This window comes from Anser brachyrhynchus, assembly GCF_964034855.1.
Source record: "Anser brachyrhynchus genome assembly, chromosome: 15".
In the NCBI taxonomy this organism is placed as follows: domain Eukaryota; kingdom Metazoa; phylum Chordata; class Aves; order Anseriformes; family Anatidae; genus Anser; species Anser brachyrhynchus.
Window position 1 is genome coordinate 17911410 of NC_137733.1, and position 17898 is coordinate 17929307.

Here is a 17898-nt window from a genome sequence, read left to right on the forward strand (position 1 = left end):
CAGCCCCAGTGCCTGCACTGAACTAGGAGATGAAGTTCTGTTGCTGTGCTCACCTCCATCAGACTTTCTCAAGATGGCAGATAAGGTCGACATTTCTATTTAGGCAGTGCTAATTTGGGCAGAATTAATATACTGAGAAGCATCATTTTGCAATTTCAGTGTGAAGATTATTTTTTTTCATTTAGAAATATCCCTTGGTATTGTGGTTTTAATTACCCTCTGTGTGCCTTGTGTTTGTCTTGCCTTATTATTTATTCCGAGTTCACAGGTGATATTCACACTGTTCTTGTCATTGATAACTTTGTTTCAGCCTGAGCATTCCCAGGATTGTAATCTTTTGCAGAGGGAAGCTCAGGTTCTGCAAAGGAGAAGGAAGCACAGCAGTGAGCGTGACAGACAGCCACCCTGGGCACCACGGCCAGTAGGTGCTGGCTCCCCTGAGCCTGGGCAGGGGGCTTCCTGCACCCCTGCTGAGGGCAGCATGCGTGCACCTGGCACCAAGATGATTAGGGAAGCTGAGGCGATTCCAGATAAGAAAGGGTTAAGAATGAAACTATTAAAGGAGAACAGAACATTAGGTGTAGGGCAGGAAGCAGATGTACGGACAATGTATCTCAAAATAGGACATACGGGCAATATATCTCGAACAAGACATTGGAATCCAAGATAAGAAAATAATGAGCAGAAGATTCGAAGAAAAAACAGTCCTTGCGGTTAGGAAGAAAGCTAATTCAGCAGAATCCTGACCAAGGGTGAAAAGTACACTGTGAGGAAGACTTATGGCCTTCCTCTCTGAGACCACCGACCACAGCTCGACGACCCCTGCCCAAGACCACTGAGAGGATCTGCGCAGGCGCAGGACACAATAAACTGATTAGCATGAGAAGCGAGAGTAGGCGGGGTTAGATAATGAATATGTATAGGCGTTAATAAAATATTAATCACTGTGATGTATAAATTTGGGACGGCTTTTCACCTCGGGATGCACGATAGGCGGAAAGATCCCCCGTGCATCCGGCGCCGTCAATAAAGAATAAATCACTTAAAGAAATTGGATTTATGATCTTTGAATCAATCTGGCACCCCAGATGGGACTTCTTCTCTGTCGGACCGCAGGACCCGCTGGGAACAGGACTCCCTAGGGTACCCCCGGGATTTCCCGGAGGGACTCCTCGACTCAACGGATCACTGCGGAGGCAGACACGGACCCCATCATTGTAAGTGATTATATTCTTTATTTTGGTTTATTTGGTTGACCGGTCAATTGGGGTCGTCTGTAAGTCAGAAAGTAAAAGTTTTCTGCAGGACGGCATTTGGTTTTTTGGAAAGCACTCAGTTGCTGTTGGGAAACAAGTAACCTTTGCATGCGAGGTTGGTATTACGTTGTGTTTAAATGTGGAACTTGACCTTGGCTATTGTCTTTGGGATTTTGATTATACTCTTTATAACGTTACTAGGATCTTGGTGTTATTGTGGAAAGCTGCCGGCTTGTATTGTGTAACAAGAAACATTCTGAACTGTAACATGGGGGGGCAGCAGAGTAGTGGGATTCCAAAGAAAAGCCCGTTGGGATGTATCTTGAGTCATTGGAAAGATATAGGGGGATCCCCCGGTGGAACTGAAAATAAGAAAACGTTGATAAAATATTGTAATCAATGGTGGCCACTTTATAAGTTGGATTGTGAGGAAAAATGGCCACTGAATGGAACCTTAAATTATAATACTTTACTACAGTTAATGTTGTTTCTAAGGAGAGAAGGAAAGTGGGATGAGGTGTCATACGCAGATATGTTTTTCACTTTGAGAAACCACCCGGAATGGCAGAAGGAGTGTGGAATTAACTTAGCCCCACAGGATCCTTTGATCCTGGCAATAGAAAAGGATATGAAGAAGGAAGGGGCAGGAAAAATGAAAAGATGTTGTTCGGCGTGCAGTATCGGGCAGAGATGTTTGAAATTGAATGAGTCAGAGGAGAGAATGGAGGATTATGTCCTCCCGCCCCAGATAATAGAACGAGGCGTGGGGGCGAGCTCAGGAAACGGCAGAATAGATAAGAAAAATGAGAGTTGGGGGAATGGAGACTTTACCCCGATCACGGCTCGAACCCGAAGTAAGGTCGGGCCCATTATTCAAGCCCCGTTACGACAGGCTATGGGGGCTAACGGACCAGCTCGGATAAAAGTACCTTTCACAACTGCTGAGTTAGATTCATGGAAGGAAGCTGTGAAAGGATACCGGGATGATCCAGAATCAGTGGCCCGGAGGTTTGAGCTGATTGTAAAGAATTTAGATCCCGATTGGAAAGATATAGAGATAATGCTGGCAGCATTATAGGAAACGGAAAAGCAACTGGTAATTAAGAATGCACAAACTCAAGTACAGACCCAGGTAACGTCAGGAGTTTTACCTGGAACTGTGGAGGTATATGTGCCCAGAGTGGACCCAAACTGGGACTATGATGATGAGGGTGATTATAGGTTATTAAAAAGATATCAGGAATGGATTAGGATCGCCTTGGAAAGTGCGATACCAAAGTCTGTAAAATGGTCTAGGTTATATACCATAAAACAGGGGCAAACTGAGACCCCATCAGAATTTCTCGATCGACTAAGGACAGCAATGCAAAAATTTACAACGATAGACCCCTCTTCTGAGGAAGGTAAAGTCCAGCTCGTATCATTGTTCTTGGGTCAGTCTGCGGACGATATAAGGCGGAAGCTTCAGAAAGTGAAGGAGCCGGATGTGAGAGATTTAGAAAGGCTGGTGGAAGAGGCATGGAGGGTATTTAGGAATCGAGAAGGGAATGAGAAACAAAGGCTGGGTAGGGCTATTGCTGCGGCAACTGTTGCGGCCTTACAGAGGCAAGAAGAACCTTTTCGGGGAAAAGGAAGAGGGAATGGGATAAGGGGAAGGTCAGTAAAGCCTCCCCTGAGACTGAATCAGTGTGCATATTGTAGGGAAGTGGGTCATTGGAAAAGGGAATGTCCAAAACAACGGGAGAAGAACAGGTTGATGGTAGCTAGTGTATCTCCCGACCAATGAAGTGGACCGGGGGATTCTACCCTAGCAGATCCGCTGGTTAAAATTAAGCTAGGGAAATCAGGACAGGAAGTGGAGTTTTTAATTGACACAGGAGCGACTTATTCTGTGTTAAACCAGAAATTGATACCAGAGGATGAGGATTTCGTGACGGTGATAGGAGCTACAGGCCAGCACGAGAAAGCCTTTTTCCTAAGGCCTTTAAAATATAAGTTAGGGAAACAGATGGGAATACATAGGTTTTTATATTTACCAGGATCCCCGAAGTCTTTGCTGGGGCGAGATTTACTAGAACAATTAGAAGCGGAAATTGTCTTTGAAAAAGGGAAGGTGGGGTTAAAGGTGAGAGAAGAAAAGCTGATAACCGCGCTAAGCTTAACGCTGATACAAGCAGACCCCATCGGTAAAGTACCTTCGGAGATTTTAGACCAAGTTTACCCAGGAGTCTGGGCTACTGACATCCCTGGGCGAGCCAAAAATGCAGCCCCGATAGTGGTGAGATTAAAGCCAGGGGAAAGGCCAGTTAAGATTAAGCAATATCCCCTAAGATTAGAAGACAGGAAAGGAATTAAGGGGATAGTGGATAAGTTTTTAAAACATGGACTGCTGGTTGAGTGTGAATCTGAATATAATACTCCTATACTACCAATTAAGAAGCCAGATGGGAAGAACTATAGATTAGTGCAGGATTTAAGAGCTATAAATAAGATCACTGAAGATATACACCCTGTGGTAGCCAACCCGTACACATTACTGACTAAATTAAAAGATAATTTAGTTTGGTTTACCGTACTGGATTTAAAAGATGCCTTCTTCTGCCTGACTTTAGCCCCAGAAAGTCAGAAGCTTTTTGCTTTTGAATGGGAAAATCCAGACTCAGGACGAAAGGCTCAATTGACCTGGACCGTATTGCCGCAGGGATTCAAAAACAGCCCCACGATTTTTGGGAATCAACTAGCAAAAGAGCTTGAGGTTTGGGAGGCCCCAAACACCGAAGGAGTTCTGCTGCAATACGTTGATGACCTTTTGATAGCCACTGAGAATAGGAGCAGCTGCATGCAATGGACGATAAGTCTCCTTAATTTTCTGGGTTTGAATGGGTATCGAGTCTCTCAACAGAAGGCTCAGCTGATTCAGTCACGTGTAACTTACTTGGGGTTTGAGATTTCAGGGGGACAAAGGGAGTTAGGAACAGAACGGAAAGAAACTATCTGCCGTACCCCAGAACCACAGACCATTAAGGAATTACGAACTTTTCTAGGGATGACAGGTTGGTGCCGTCTATGGATTAATAATTATGGACTAATTGTAAAACCCCTATATGACCTCATCAAGAATAACCAATCAAGATTGGTCTGGACGGGGGAAGCACGGGCTGCCTTTAAGAAGCTTAAATTGGAGTTAATGCGAGCACCAGCTTTGGGTCTACCGGACTTGTCTAAACCCTTTTGGTTGTACTCCTATGAGAGACAAGGGATGGCTCTGGGGGTGCTGGCACAGAAGCTGGGCCCCTACAGGAGAGCTGTGGCCTACTTCTCTAAACAACTGGATGAAGTAAGTAAAGGTTGGCCGGGTTGCCTTCGAGCGGTGGCCACTGTCATCATGAATATACAGGAGGCTCGGAAGTTCACTATGGGACAGAAGATAACCGTGCTGGTATCACACACTGTCTCGGCAGTCTTGGAGCAGAAAGGGGCACACTGGTTATCCCCTCAAAGATTTTTAAAATACCAAGCAATACTGGTGGAGCAAGATGACATAGAAATTGTGGTTACTAACATTGTGAACCCAGCTTCTTTCCTTAGTAACGCTCCTGACGAGCCAGTGGTCCACGATTGTATCGAAACTATGGAAACTGTGTATTCTAGCCGACCAGATCTCAAGGAGGAGCCCTTGGAAGACGCGGACGAATCATGGTATACTGATGGAAGCAGCTTTGTGAAACAAGGACAACGCAAAGCAGGGTATGCGGTGACGACCACTCAACAGGTAATTGAGTCGAAACCATTACCCCCTGGGACGTCTGCTCAGAAAGCAGAAATAATTGCCCTTACGCGGGCATTGGAACTAGCAGCAGGAAAGAAAGTAAATATCTGGACAGACTCTAAGTATGCATTTGGTGTGGTGCATGCACATGGGGCTATCTGGAAGGAACGAGGATTATTAACGGCCCAAGGAAAACAAATAAAATATGCTGAGGAGATTTTGAAGTTGTTGGAAGCGGTAAAGCACCCAGAGAAGGTGGCTGTTATACATTGCCGGGGACACCAAAAAGGAACCGCTGACTTCGAGGTAGGGAACCGATTGGCTGACCAAGAAGCAAAAAGGGTGGCCGGATTGGCTGAGGCAGAAGCGCTCACTTTAATACCAGACGGTAAAATACAAACTTTAGGTGAAGGACAGGAACCTAGGTACACACAGGAAGATCAAAAGTTAATTGGGGACCTGGGAGGAAAAGCAAGGAGTGATGGATGGGTATACCTGAAAGATAATAGGGTTGTACTACCCTCTAATTTAATATGGCCTACGGTCATGGCAGAACATAATAAGACTCATTGGGGAGCAGACACCTTATATAAAAATCTGAGTCGAGTCTTGGTGGGAAGAAATCTGTATACTACGGTAAAACAAGTAACCCAGCAATGCAGTATTTGTTTGCATCATAACCCTAATACAGAAAATAGGGTAAAGTTCGGAATAATCAGTAAAGGAAACTATCCAGGACAACAATGGCAGATAGATTTTTCAGAACTGCCAAGAAAAGGGGGGTATCGATACTTGTTGGTTTTGACAGATACTTTTTCCGGGTGGCCGGAGGCTTTTCCCTGTCGAACCAACAAGGCAAGAGAAGTGGTTAAGGTTTTACTGAATGAGATAATACCGCGTTTCGGAATTCCGGCAGCAATGTCCTCGGATAGAGGCTCTCATTTTTGTGCGCAAATAGTTCAAGAAGTAAGTAAGGTCTTAGGGGTAGACTGGCAACTCCATACCCCTTACAGACCACAGGCAAGCGGACAAGTGGAAAAGATGAATCATCTAATCAAACAACAAATAGCCAAAATAGGGCAAGAGACTAATTTATCATGGCCTCAGTCTCTCCCTTTGGCTTTACTTAGAATTAGAGTAAAACCACGGACAAAGGAAAATCTAAGCCCTTTTGAAATATTATACGGAAGACCCTATCAGTTTTTGTTCAGCGGGGAGGACCTGACGCAACTGGGGTCGGGATACTTGTATAATTATTTAATAGGACTCCAAAAACAGTTGGATCAAATATCTAAAGTTGTCTCAGGAACCAGGGCTAGAGGGCTGGACCAACCAATCCACCCCTTTAAACCTGGGGATTATGTGTATGTAAAAGCATTTGCAGGTCGCCCTTTGGAAGAAAAGTCGACGGGACCATACCAGGTGCTGCTGACAACACATACCGCCATCAAGATTAAGGAGCAAACGGCCTGGATCCATTATTCGAGAGTGAAGAAAGCTCCAAAAGCCCCCTGGAAAGTAACGCTGGGTGACGGTGAACTGAAACTAAAGTTCAGTCAAGCAAAATGAAGACACTATGGTCAGGAGTATTTAGTAATGTAGTTAGCAGAAATTTAGTTAACAGAATTGTTTTATTTCTGTGGCTTATAGTTGTAATTGTGATTCAAGAATTGGAAGGTGCTTCTATGATGATAGAGAATGGTGGGTGGCCTTGGTCTGAAGCCGTAACCACGGAGGATAAGAACATTAATGGAAAGTTAGCTGTTGTGGTTATTTGGCGAACAAATGGTGATCATTTACATGCATTATCAGAATGGCAAAATTTAGGGGAAGGGTGGATACACCAAAGAACTGTAGGGGACGAAATTGAAATAGGGTGCCGAATGATTAATGGAACAGCCCACGAGAAAGCAACGGGGATTTTAGTAAAACCGACTTCCAAAAGTGGCCAACAAGAAGGTTGTATCCGCCCAGGTAAATTAGATTGTTGGTATAATTTTATATTAACACAGACTGTAGCAGTTAACTGTTTTTGGACTAATAGTGGTCAAAAGCTCGAGATCAAGGAAGGCGAGAGCCTCATGATAAATTTTACAATATATGCTATACTTCCTACGACAGTGAGACCCCCTATTGCACTTCCTTCCCCTACAACCTATGCCCAAGCCCCAGTCAAGCTGGAACCCAAAATTTATGAAACAGGCCCGTATGTAGTAAGGAACACAGGCCAACAACAATTGTTATTTAATCCAGAATGGTCTCTCAAGCATGTTGAATTGCTAATACAAATTAACATCTCAGCAGTTCAACCAGCCTGTTCTCCTTTCCTAAAGACATCATTAGAAGGCTGGACAATATGGTCACAAAAGCAAGTACACCTCAGGGGCAGAACACAAAGAGACTTAACTGGAATGCTAGGAACAGGATTAGGAGTTTTAAGTTAACTTCATGGTTACCCAACTTTCAATAGTTAGAACAAGTTTTTAATGATCTGGTTATGTTATTGGTAGTAGGAATATTTGTATGTATGTCACTGCGATACTGCTAATGGTAAGGGCATGCAATGCAAAAGAATTTGCATGGGGAAAAGAAAAGGGGGGATTGATTAGGGAAGCTGAGGCGATTCCAGATAAGAAAGGGTTAAGAATGAAACTATTAAAGGAGAACAGAACATTAGGTGTAGGGCAGGAAGCGGATGTACGGACAATGTATCTCAAAATAGGACATACGGGCAATATATCTCGAACAAGACATTGGAATCCAAGATAAGAAAATAATGAGCAGAAGATTCGAAGAAAAAACAGTCCTTGCGGTTAGGAAGAAAGCTAATTCAGCAGAATCCTGACCAAGGGTGAAAAGTACACTGTGAGGAAGACTTATGGCCTTCCTCTCTGAGACCACCGACCACAGCTCGACGACCCCTGCCCAAGACCACTGAGAGGATCTGCGCAGGCGCAGGACACAATAAACTGATTAGCATGAGAAGCGAGAGTAGGCGGGGTTAGATAATGAATATGTATAGGCGTTAATAAAATATTAATCACTGTGATGTATAAATTTGGGACGGCTTTTCACCTCGGGATGCACGATAGGCGGAAAGATCCCCCGTGCATCCGGCGCCGTCAATAAAGAATAAATCACTTAAAGAAATTGGATTTATGATCTTTGAATCAAAGACACACAGGCGGACTACTGCACTGTGTGAACTGGAGAGACTGCCAGGGAAGCACTCAGAGACCTCCACTGGCAATCAGGATTTCTGGCTTTCTTTCTCAAGCTCTCCAGCAGGCCCTCCTTCTGCCTCCTTGTATTTTATGGTTGGGACAAAGGTGAGATCCCATAAGGCTTACCTGGGCTTAACCCATGATGGTAATAAATCAGGCTTTATCAGAATATTATGTAGATGAAACTGACATCTCATGGCTGCCTTTCTTTGCTTTTTTTTTTTTACTTTCTATTTATCAGGTAGTTCAATTTTAGGGCTTTCAAAGCATATGGATATAACAAATATCAGTACTTCAGGGCACATGGGCAGACAAATTACTTTTTCCAGTTCAGAAGATGAATCTGAAGAGGCTGGGTCACTAAACTGTTGCAACAAATGTTCCAGCCCAGACCTGTGTTTAAACAGGCTGGCAGCTGTTGTGGAGGTTGCTGGTTTGATTTGTTTGCTGCTGAGAGATTCATATTCCTTTTTTATTTTTCTGCCTTTCACGAAGGAAGTCCAGAGACACATCGCAGCTTAGAACACCCCATTAGCAACAGCTGTTCCACTTGCTGCTTTGGTCTAAAAGCAAACAGGACACTCAGTCTGTGGGAGCAGGTGGCTGAGCTGTGAGCACTACAATATTTGCCATCCCTCCTCCTGAGGCAGCATTTTAGATGACAAAAAGCAACTTGGAAGAGCAGAGAATAGCAAGTGCTCTGATTTTGACATGCAACCCTTCTCCTTCCCCTCTCCCCAGATTATCCATCTCTAATACAAAGATCTGTTCTTGTTGTTTGGTAATGGAGCAGTTCTGAATGTTAATCAATTCTCCTTTCAACCATTAAGCTGCCCTTGAGCCCTGAAGGCCTCTAGAATGAGAACAGACCTGAGGGTGCTGTCCAGCTTGCATTCCCTGAGCTCCCCCCCGGGAAGACAATTCTGCAGCAGCACTGGGTGCATCCCAGTTTGCCCTTTGCACACGTGGAATTGAAGTGAAGTGCATCTACATGAGAATATTACTGCTGAAGCACTCCCCAGTTTTGGGATCGCAACAGAGCCTCATAGCTGGCATTGAATGGTTTAGACCCTTCTCACCACAGACATCTTCCCTTCACCCCTGCCTGTAGACTTGAGGCTATCTTCACATCTTCCATAAAAGATTGATTTTTCCTTCACAGCTTTACCATGCTTATCCTTCTTCTCTCCTGTCCCTTTCCTGAGCAGATGAGCTGCCCATGGACTGGCTACTAGCAGTGCTCAGTTCACTGTGACAGTAACCTGGAGCTTTGCTCACCTGGCCAGGATTGTACTGCAGCTGAACTTCACATATATCAAGTTGGACTAGGTGATCTTGGAGGTCTCTTCCAAGCTAAATGATTCTGTGATTCTGTGAAGTTTTGGCAGCCAGTTCTAGAGGACAGTGTTGAGAGACGGAAACTGAGTGGCCAGCAGCTGTTGTACTGTCAGCTGCTGAGTAAGTGGATTTTGATGAGGTTCACCTGATTAGCTTTGGGTGCACAAACAGGAACTGTGTATGCAGCACTGAGCACATACAGCCATACGGGTTAGCAGTTCATATCCCTGTCACCAGCACCCATTTGTCCTCCAGCTAGCAGAGGACATGAAAACTGCCCACTATGCTCTGTCAAAGTAATGTTTAAAATGGAATTCTAACAAAACCTTTTCCCTTCAAACAAGCTACAAATTAACAGTCAGCAGCATTTGAAAAATGGCCCTAAGCCCTGTCTGCATTGGGAGTTTGTTCCCAGTGCAATGTGGCATATTATGACAACAATATATTCTTCAAGTGAATGAAAACTAATGAATAACTAACCTCCTGACAGTCTTGCTATTACTGAGTGCTTAGGAGTTGGGTAAAACTGACAGAGCAAGATGAATACGGCACTAAGATGAGATGTTACTTTGCATGACTGGTCAGGGGAATCCAGATTTAACGGACATTACAGATGGGTTAATTCTAAAGGCTGAATTTGATTCCAAGCTGTAGCTGCTCTTTGAGCGAGAGCTCATCTTGCAAATAGGAAGGCTTAATTACTTGGACGACTGAGTCACAGATTGTAGCCCCATTTGTGAAGGAAGCAGTGGGGACATGGTCCTGGGAAGAAAGAACGTGACCTGTTGTCTCCATCTCCTGGGAAGCAGGCAGAGCCCTTCACCCTCCTTGTCAGAGTCCAACAAAACTCAGGCAGATGCCTCATCTACAAATGCAGCCAGGAAGGTTGGACTGTCCCTAGGAGGGATCACCAGAGCACGATGAATGTGCACTAGCCTGTGTTCACAACACAGGAATCACAAGGCACCAGTGAAATTGTCAGGTATCAGGCTGAAAGAGGAAGGGCAATATGACCCCAGAACCAAATGTAGCACTTTGCCCAGAATGCTATGGAGCCCAGATGTCTTCACGGGTTTTAAGAGGCTTCAGGGACGCTCCTGGAGCATAGGCATAGTCTGATGGTAGGACACAACCACTACTCCAGAAGAACTGTGAGAAGAATCTCTGAGGACCACATGCAAATAATCATGTAATCCATGCCCTGTCTGTTACATGCTTTTCACAAGCGTCTGCCAATGGTTATGGCCAAGGAGAGGCCCTGAGCTGGCTGACCACCACACTGAGTTTTCTCTCAGATTGCCTCCATAGTGGTGCTGGAGACCTTTCAGCAAAGCATCACCTCTCCTGATCCTCAGCAGAGAACCACCGCCTCCTGTGCCTCAGTGAGCTCTTGTCCCTCCCCAGGCTAAGACAACCAAGTGCAAGGCTTGCAGCAGCAACCAAATAACACACATTCCTGGAGTTACGACATGGCTGCACCTTGTTTCCACCCTCTTTCCCGACCGTTTAAATGCAACCAAAGTCAGATCTCCTCTCTCCTCTGGAGATGTGGAACAGGCCCCAATCTGTACCTCTTTTTTCAGGTGATGATAACCTCACACTGCATCAGCCCAGTAAAACTGTGATCACAGTCATGTTGGGACATCAGGCACAAACCAGGAGGAGCCAGTTCCTGTAATTACAAAGTTGAACCATATCAGAGGAAAACTAATCAGCTTGCTGGATGCCAGCAAATTAAATATTAATCTAACTATTGTGAACACAAAAATGTTAAACTTCAGATATTTTCTGGCACAAGTGTCAAAATCAGAGCAGAACTAAGGCTTTGTTCATTTTTCATTATCAGTTTAAATAAAAACACTCAGAAAAAATGGGCAATGATGTACAGAAGCCACTCAGCACAGATAATTAGAATGTAAGTTTAGGCAGCTAATCACTCCTAGAATATGCTTCTGATCGAGATAACTCGGACTGGCTTGTTTCCCTACTTTGTTAAATCAGCTCAGACAGTCTCTCAGCTTTGCCTGATGGGGATGAAGCTCCCAGAGGCAGCATCTTTAAATAACAAGTCGGTTGTCTGGGAGGCTTGAAGGTTCACCCCACCAGCCTCTAGAACAGGAAAGCAAAGCAGGAATAGGGAGGGACACAGCAGCCACCATGCTGGGAGGTGGGGCAGGGAGAGCCAACAGGAGCTCTCTTGATGGTGCCCAGACAGGACAAGCTCCACAGGTTGCCCATGTAGCAGCCAGCTGCACAGTCCTCGTGCCTTGTCATGACCACACAGTGGTTGCATGGGGCTCTCACCTGCTGCTGTGCTCCAACCATCGCAGCGACCATTTTCCCCACTGAGCCCTAACAGGCTGGAGCAGCAACACTGAGAGAGAGGTCAGGCAATGCAGCCAAGAGGAAATACTGGCACTGAAACCAAAGGATTCTTCTCCAAGGAAATTCATTTATTTGGACTGTGGGCAAGAGGTAATTTTTTACAAATCTTTCATTGGCTTGTCCCAGTCCCAGCTTCCCAGCGGGTGCCAGTCCACCTGCTCTACGTCCCACTTTCAGCAAGGGCCTGACTGCTGCCCGCAGTCACAGCAAGCACACACGTCACGGTGGCAAGCAGGAATGGTGAACTCCCGCTCAGCATGGGGCAGATGCCATGAATGTGGTCTGTGTACTGGGAGATGGTGAAAGGAGCACCTGCATGAGACACAGAGTACACTCAGCTGCAATATGAATAATTTTGCATTCACCACTATGTTGAAGCAATGTCTGACCATTGTATTTACTTTATCCAGAATGGAAAAAAAATGAACTCCTCTTTATAGTTCCAGTTTCAATTTTTATGTTCTCAATCACTAATTTACATTGGCTTTTTGCTTGGAACTAGGGCAAGAAATATTTTATAACAGCAATCATGGATATTCTCTCTTCTGCTTAATTATTAATTTTGTTGTAGTAAATAAAGGGCGTTTATGAATTCCATCAATCTCAACAAACCTTTTGCATGTAAGGCACTCCAAGACATTTGTAATGAAGAAACAGCTTTCACTTTTCCTTTATTTAAAGGAATGAAGTGATAAATATAGTTCTGTGGATGCTCTTGTGCAGTTCCTTAAATTAGAATGCCTGCCAGCAATTATGCCTGACTTACTAGCTGCATGGTTATAACAACCTAAAAGATAGGAGTGGACTGGAATAAATTGGGACTTTAAGAGCTTATATGCCCTTCAGCAACACAGGTTTTCAGAGGCAGCAGAAGCTGTGTTAGTTACCACAGTGCTCAGTATTCTGTTTTGAAACTACGGTATCTCTCCATGTCAGGAAATGTGCATCAGTTGAACTCTTCAGACGTGTCTCTGAACTCTGCTGCTCACAGACTCTGATCACTGTGGTGGTAGAGAGCTGCTTTGGAGGGAAGTGCAGAAATTCCATATTTGTTTCCTTTAGCACATTTTATGTCCAGCCTTTCTTTAGTCATTCTGATGGGCTTGTATTTTGAGGAGTGCTGCATTGCTCTATTTATTGTCCTCAAGATCCCCATCAGACAGAATGCACAAGGGAAGTGCCAGACCCTGAATTATTCAGGGTAGCCCCCACAACTGGCCTCACCATTGCAAATGCATCTCTCTAGAGACAAAAACTAAAGCAGACACTGTTCCTGGCTGTTACACATCCCAAGACAGTTCTTTCATCTACTTATACCCCATATTGCTAAACAGGCATTGACAGGGTTTCTTCTTCTAATCGAGTCTGACCTGGACAAACAGATGTTTCCCTGAAACAGACACTGGAGAATGTTCACTTCTGTCTTCTAAATAACTATTCATCTTCCCTTTCCCCCCCCCCCGCCCCGATTTCAAAAAACCATAATCTTTGGGTGCTTAGTTGTGCTACTTAGGATGCTAAGGGCTCAATGCAAGCAACTGATACAGAAACCAGCAAATGATTTCAGCTGAGCAACATAAACAACTAGAGCTTTTGTCAATATAAAATGAAAATGACCATGCTCTCATTTGGGAAGAAACTGTGGTATTAGAAAGCACAGGTTTGACAAGAAAAACTAAAATCTACACTCTTCAGATTCCAATAGGCCTACACCATATTAATTATTTATCAAGATGTTTTCTTAAAGTAGTGTCTTTGTGCCTTTAATTTTCAATTCCCTTAATGCTATGAGGATCTCTGCTGGCAACTCATCAATTATTAACAGAGTTAAAACAATATTTGTTTTCCCCTTAATACATTTTTGAATGCTGTCCTCATACCAGTTAGGTTTTTCTGAAACTTTAATGAGGGTCTCTGATTTTCTCCAGACTCAGCTGAGGCACAGACTTGGCTGGGTCTTTGATTTGGCTGTCGGAGCATGCATAGCACTGCATCCTTCACACTGTCTCACTGGGGTTGGGGGAGTGATCAAGCTAAACAGCTGTGATGAGGGAGGAGATGCAGCAGCATGTCTGTAATTGGGAATTTCACTTGCTGAGTTCAGAGGTTCTTTTTTTCTAGGGACTTTTTTGCATTTTCTTATTCTAGCAGGTATCCCCAGGCTCAGTAAAGAAAGTCTGTGCTTTTCCCACTTTGGAATACTTTTCTCCTAACAAAGAAAACAACAGCACAGTTCCTTTAATCTACAAGAAAGCCATTTCAATTCAGCAAAAGGACATTGAAACATCACAGTTTTAAGAATTTTTTGCTATCTCAGCCACTTTTCTCACTGCCAGGGCAGATATAAAAAATTAAAACCCCAAATACTGCTTTGTGCTTTTTTATGCCCTAATTATAAATACATTTTCACAAGGAGGAGTCAACTTAAGCCTAATATTGTGTGAAATCTTATAATTTCAATAGTCTTCACTTGATGTGGCTTGGTAATTGGAGCTGTGGAATCAATTTTTCCCCTACTTGAAACACCCAAATGGGTATAAAATGTGTTGCATTTGTTCCATGCACGTCTACAGTATGATCATTCTGATGTATTTTTTATAACAGAGCAATGTTTCCTCAGACTTTGATGTTCCACGTATGGAGCTATTATAACCATTTGCTATTTAGATGCATGATCTGTGGCTAATCTCAAAAGCTTTGATGCATGCAGTAATTATTACTATTGATGTCATTCAACCATATTTAAAATATGAACATGTTTTTGTAAGTCCTCCACTAATAAAAAAGGGAGGCAACTTGTTCACCCCAAGGCTGGAGATTTCCTGTTGGTAAAGAGAAAACCTCTGAAACGGTGTAAGATGACATCCTATAACCTTCAGCGAGGCAATGGTGATGATGAATGCAAGGGCTCAGAGGGCGGGAAGGTGATGTAATGTCTGCTTTGGTCTCTGAACACAGAGAACCGCTCCAGGAAATTAAGCCCTGGGGTCTCCAGACGCTGCATTCTGACAATCTACTCTTGACGCTTGACCTCAACTCTGCCTTGAGGCATGTTTCAGCTAACTCCCGAATCTAGGACTCTGAGTAGTTTTATCTGTGCAGTGTGTCACTGGAGCCTGGTGTTCACTCAAACCTTGGTGTTCAGATCTGGCTAAGCAAAACACCTGGAAGTTCCCTGAAACTCCCCACTGCCCTATCATGAAAGCTGGGGCTGGACATGTTGTTACTTGGGTTGTTGTCATGATGTTTTTTTTTTTTATGAGGGCTGCAAAACACTGTGATTCAAACATCCCTCTTGGACTAGCCAAGACAATGTCTTTCAGATATTGACATTTAATCAGAACTGCTTGTCATGTACACATGCACAGGAACACGAGCATGGGGAGAAAGTGAAAGTCCCCAGACAAGTGTGCTACTTGGGCATAAATTTTGGGGGTGGGTTTAGAACTGGAGGAACAAATGTGTTTGTAAAATTGAAGATGCTGTGACGTGGCTTTGTTATGCTGCAGTGAAGTCAAGGTTTCTCATGAACTTCATCAAAAAGTTAACTTCTATTCTCCTGCAAAGTGTTCTTACTCATTGACTGCTTCTTCAGCTTTTGGGGGAACATCTGTGAAACAACAAAAGCCCAAATGTTCAATAGCAGCACCTTGTGATGAACTGGGGACCAGTGAGGAGGAAGAAGCTGCCATTTTTTTATGTCAAAGTAAACAGACCCTGGAGAGTCTTTCTGGTGTTGGAGGCAGAGGGAGAAAGCTGGGGTTCCTCTAAAAAATGTCCCTCTAATCAAAGTTTAAAAAATAGATGAATTCAAGAATCAGAGTAAGTTCAGAACACAGGCAATTGTTAATCATGTCTGGCCTGCATTCTGGACCTGGCCAAGAAACTCTCCGAGATGCACATGAAGATGACACAATCACCTCAACAAAGCTGCACAAGAATCTCTGGGGTATTTAACCATTCAACGGGCAATGTAGCACATTAGAGGGTTGCTTTAATGTAGATTACCAGCTGCCCTTCATGATTTGAGTTATTTAAAATAAAATGGAAGTACTGATGGGGGGCATTTCTCATAAAAATATGTTTGTGTATCTAGATGGTATGCTCTCTAGATGGAAAGCTCTCTGGTGTAAAATTGATAACACATTAACCCTAGGTGTATGTGCCTAGGGTTACCTACATTTCCAAACTAATATTTCCAAACAAACACTTCATCTAGATTGCTCTGAATTCACAGAAATAAGAAGCTCAGCCAGCACAAGGGCACTTCTGTCCCATCCCCGTGTGCTCAGTTCTTCTGCATCTGTCATCAGTTCCTGGATGGAGATGTGGCTGAGCAAGCAGCATTGGCTGAGGACAGTACCACTCTGTCAGATTACAATCTGAGCACAGCATTTTTTTCTGGACAGAGCTCTAGCACACCTGCATTGTCACCCAAGGACTCAGGATTATGGTGACAGGAAAGGAATGATGATATTTCCACAGGGAAAAAAAAAAAAAAGAGCCTGTTAACCTGCTGCAGAGCACAGTGCTCTTTCCCATGGCACAGGAATTTTTTGGGCTGTGTTTTATCTGGCAACTTGTTCCAAACTCATTTCTCAATGCGAAAACAGAAAGACACACTGGACGTTATCACCAGAAAGATGTTGCCTTGGATTTTATTGTACCCCCAAACAAGTACAGCTGAAATACATGGCACTTCATTTTTAGCCAGTAATGTCAGCCTTGGCTTTTTAACTCACTATTCAACCTTAACCTGCCACAGGAATCAGAACGAACAAGGCTTGCTCAGCTTCTGTAGCATTCTCTCATTTATTAGCTGCCCAGGTCTTAGCATGCAAAGCACATAGCAGTTGGAACAAATGAACAGTCCTGTCTGAGAGAGAAGCAGCTGAAATATCCATAATGAAATGTTCTGAACTTATTTTCATTTTGTCTGTCTCATACTGAAAATCATTATTATTATTACCAAACACTTGATTTCATTTTTAAAAGTGATTATAGAACTGAGAATAACAGTAATACTGAGTTAGCCTTCTCAAGGTAGGCATCAAAGGTAAAAACTTGTTTAGTTAACTACCGAGCCTGTAGATGGAATGCAGGCACCACATAGCTTCTAAGATACAAAATGGGAGTCTGGAAAGGATCCAGATATGACTCAACTGGAGAGCAGAAAGGAGAAAAAAGGAATTTCAGTAGTTGCTGGTCTGGTCACTCTGTCAACAAACCGATAAAAGAGCCTCAATATTTACCACAAGAACTTCAAATGCTGCATCATTTTTGCATCCTCAACAAGATACTGAGTAGTTTCCCTGTTCTCTGATATCAGTTCCAAAGAAGAAGAAATTTTTTATGAACAATTTGATGACACATTGGCTGAACAGGCTTTGCATAAGAACACCAGAACTCCTTATCTCTTGTCAGCCTACATAGGCAGTGGAAAACCTAGGGGGAAGTGACCAGGCATCATAGGCAGCAACAGTTACACTCAGTGCTTAGCAAAGACAAAAAAATAGCAAAGGATGAAATGCTACGCACAGAGAATTTCAACTATTTTTTCTTACTAAGTTCCTTATTTTTTCTGTACAATCTCTATCACACACGTTAGTGACTCCTAGCACAGTCAGATGATGGCCTTCTGTGGCCAAATTCTGTACACATATACCATGTGGGAAACTGTTTTTACCACTGGAAGTTTTTCTTCTGAATCCCAGAACAGAAAACAGCTGCCGATGCCTTTATAGCAGAGAGATAGGGCTTGGCAACAAAACAACAGTCACTTCAGTACCTTACTGCCTGTGAGAACTTTGGTTCTTGTCCCTACATCACATCTGCAGAGAGAGTTCTCCTCATTTTTCCCAGTGAGGCTGGAAAACTTCTCAGGGCTAGGTTCACTACAGCTCTCTCCAAGCAGTTAAGGAATGAA

At 43.6% G+C, this 17898-nt stretch overlaps 1 long non-coding RNA gene across 1 annotated transcript; it reads left to right on the forward strand.

The window, feature by feature from the left end:
* Window positions 1–507: 507 nt before the first annotated feature.
* On the forward strand, window positions 508–8180 carry LOC308178351. The gene is made up of 2 exons (XR_013939685.1): window positions 508–1217; window positions 6401–8180. It is a non-coding gene; the product is annotated as an uncharacterized lncRNA (long non-coding RNA).
* The last annotated feature ends 9718 nt before the right edge of the window (window positions 8181–17898 follow it).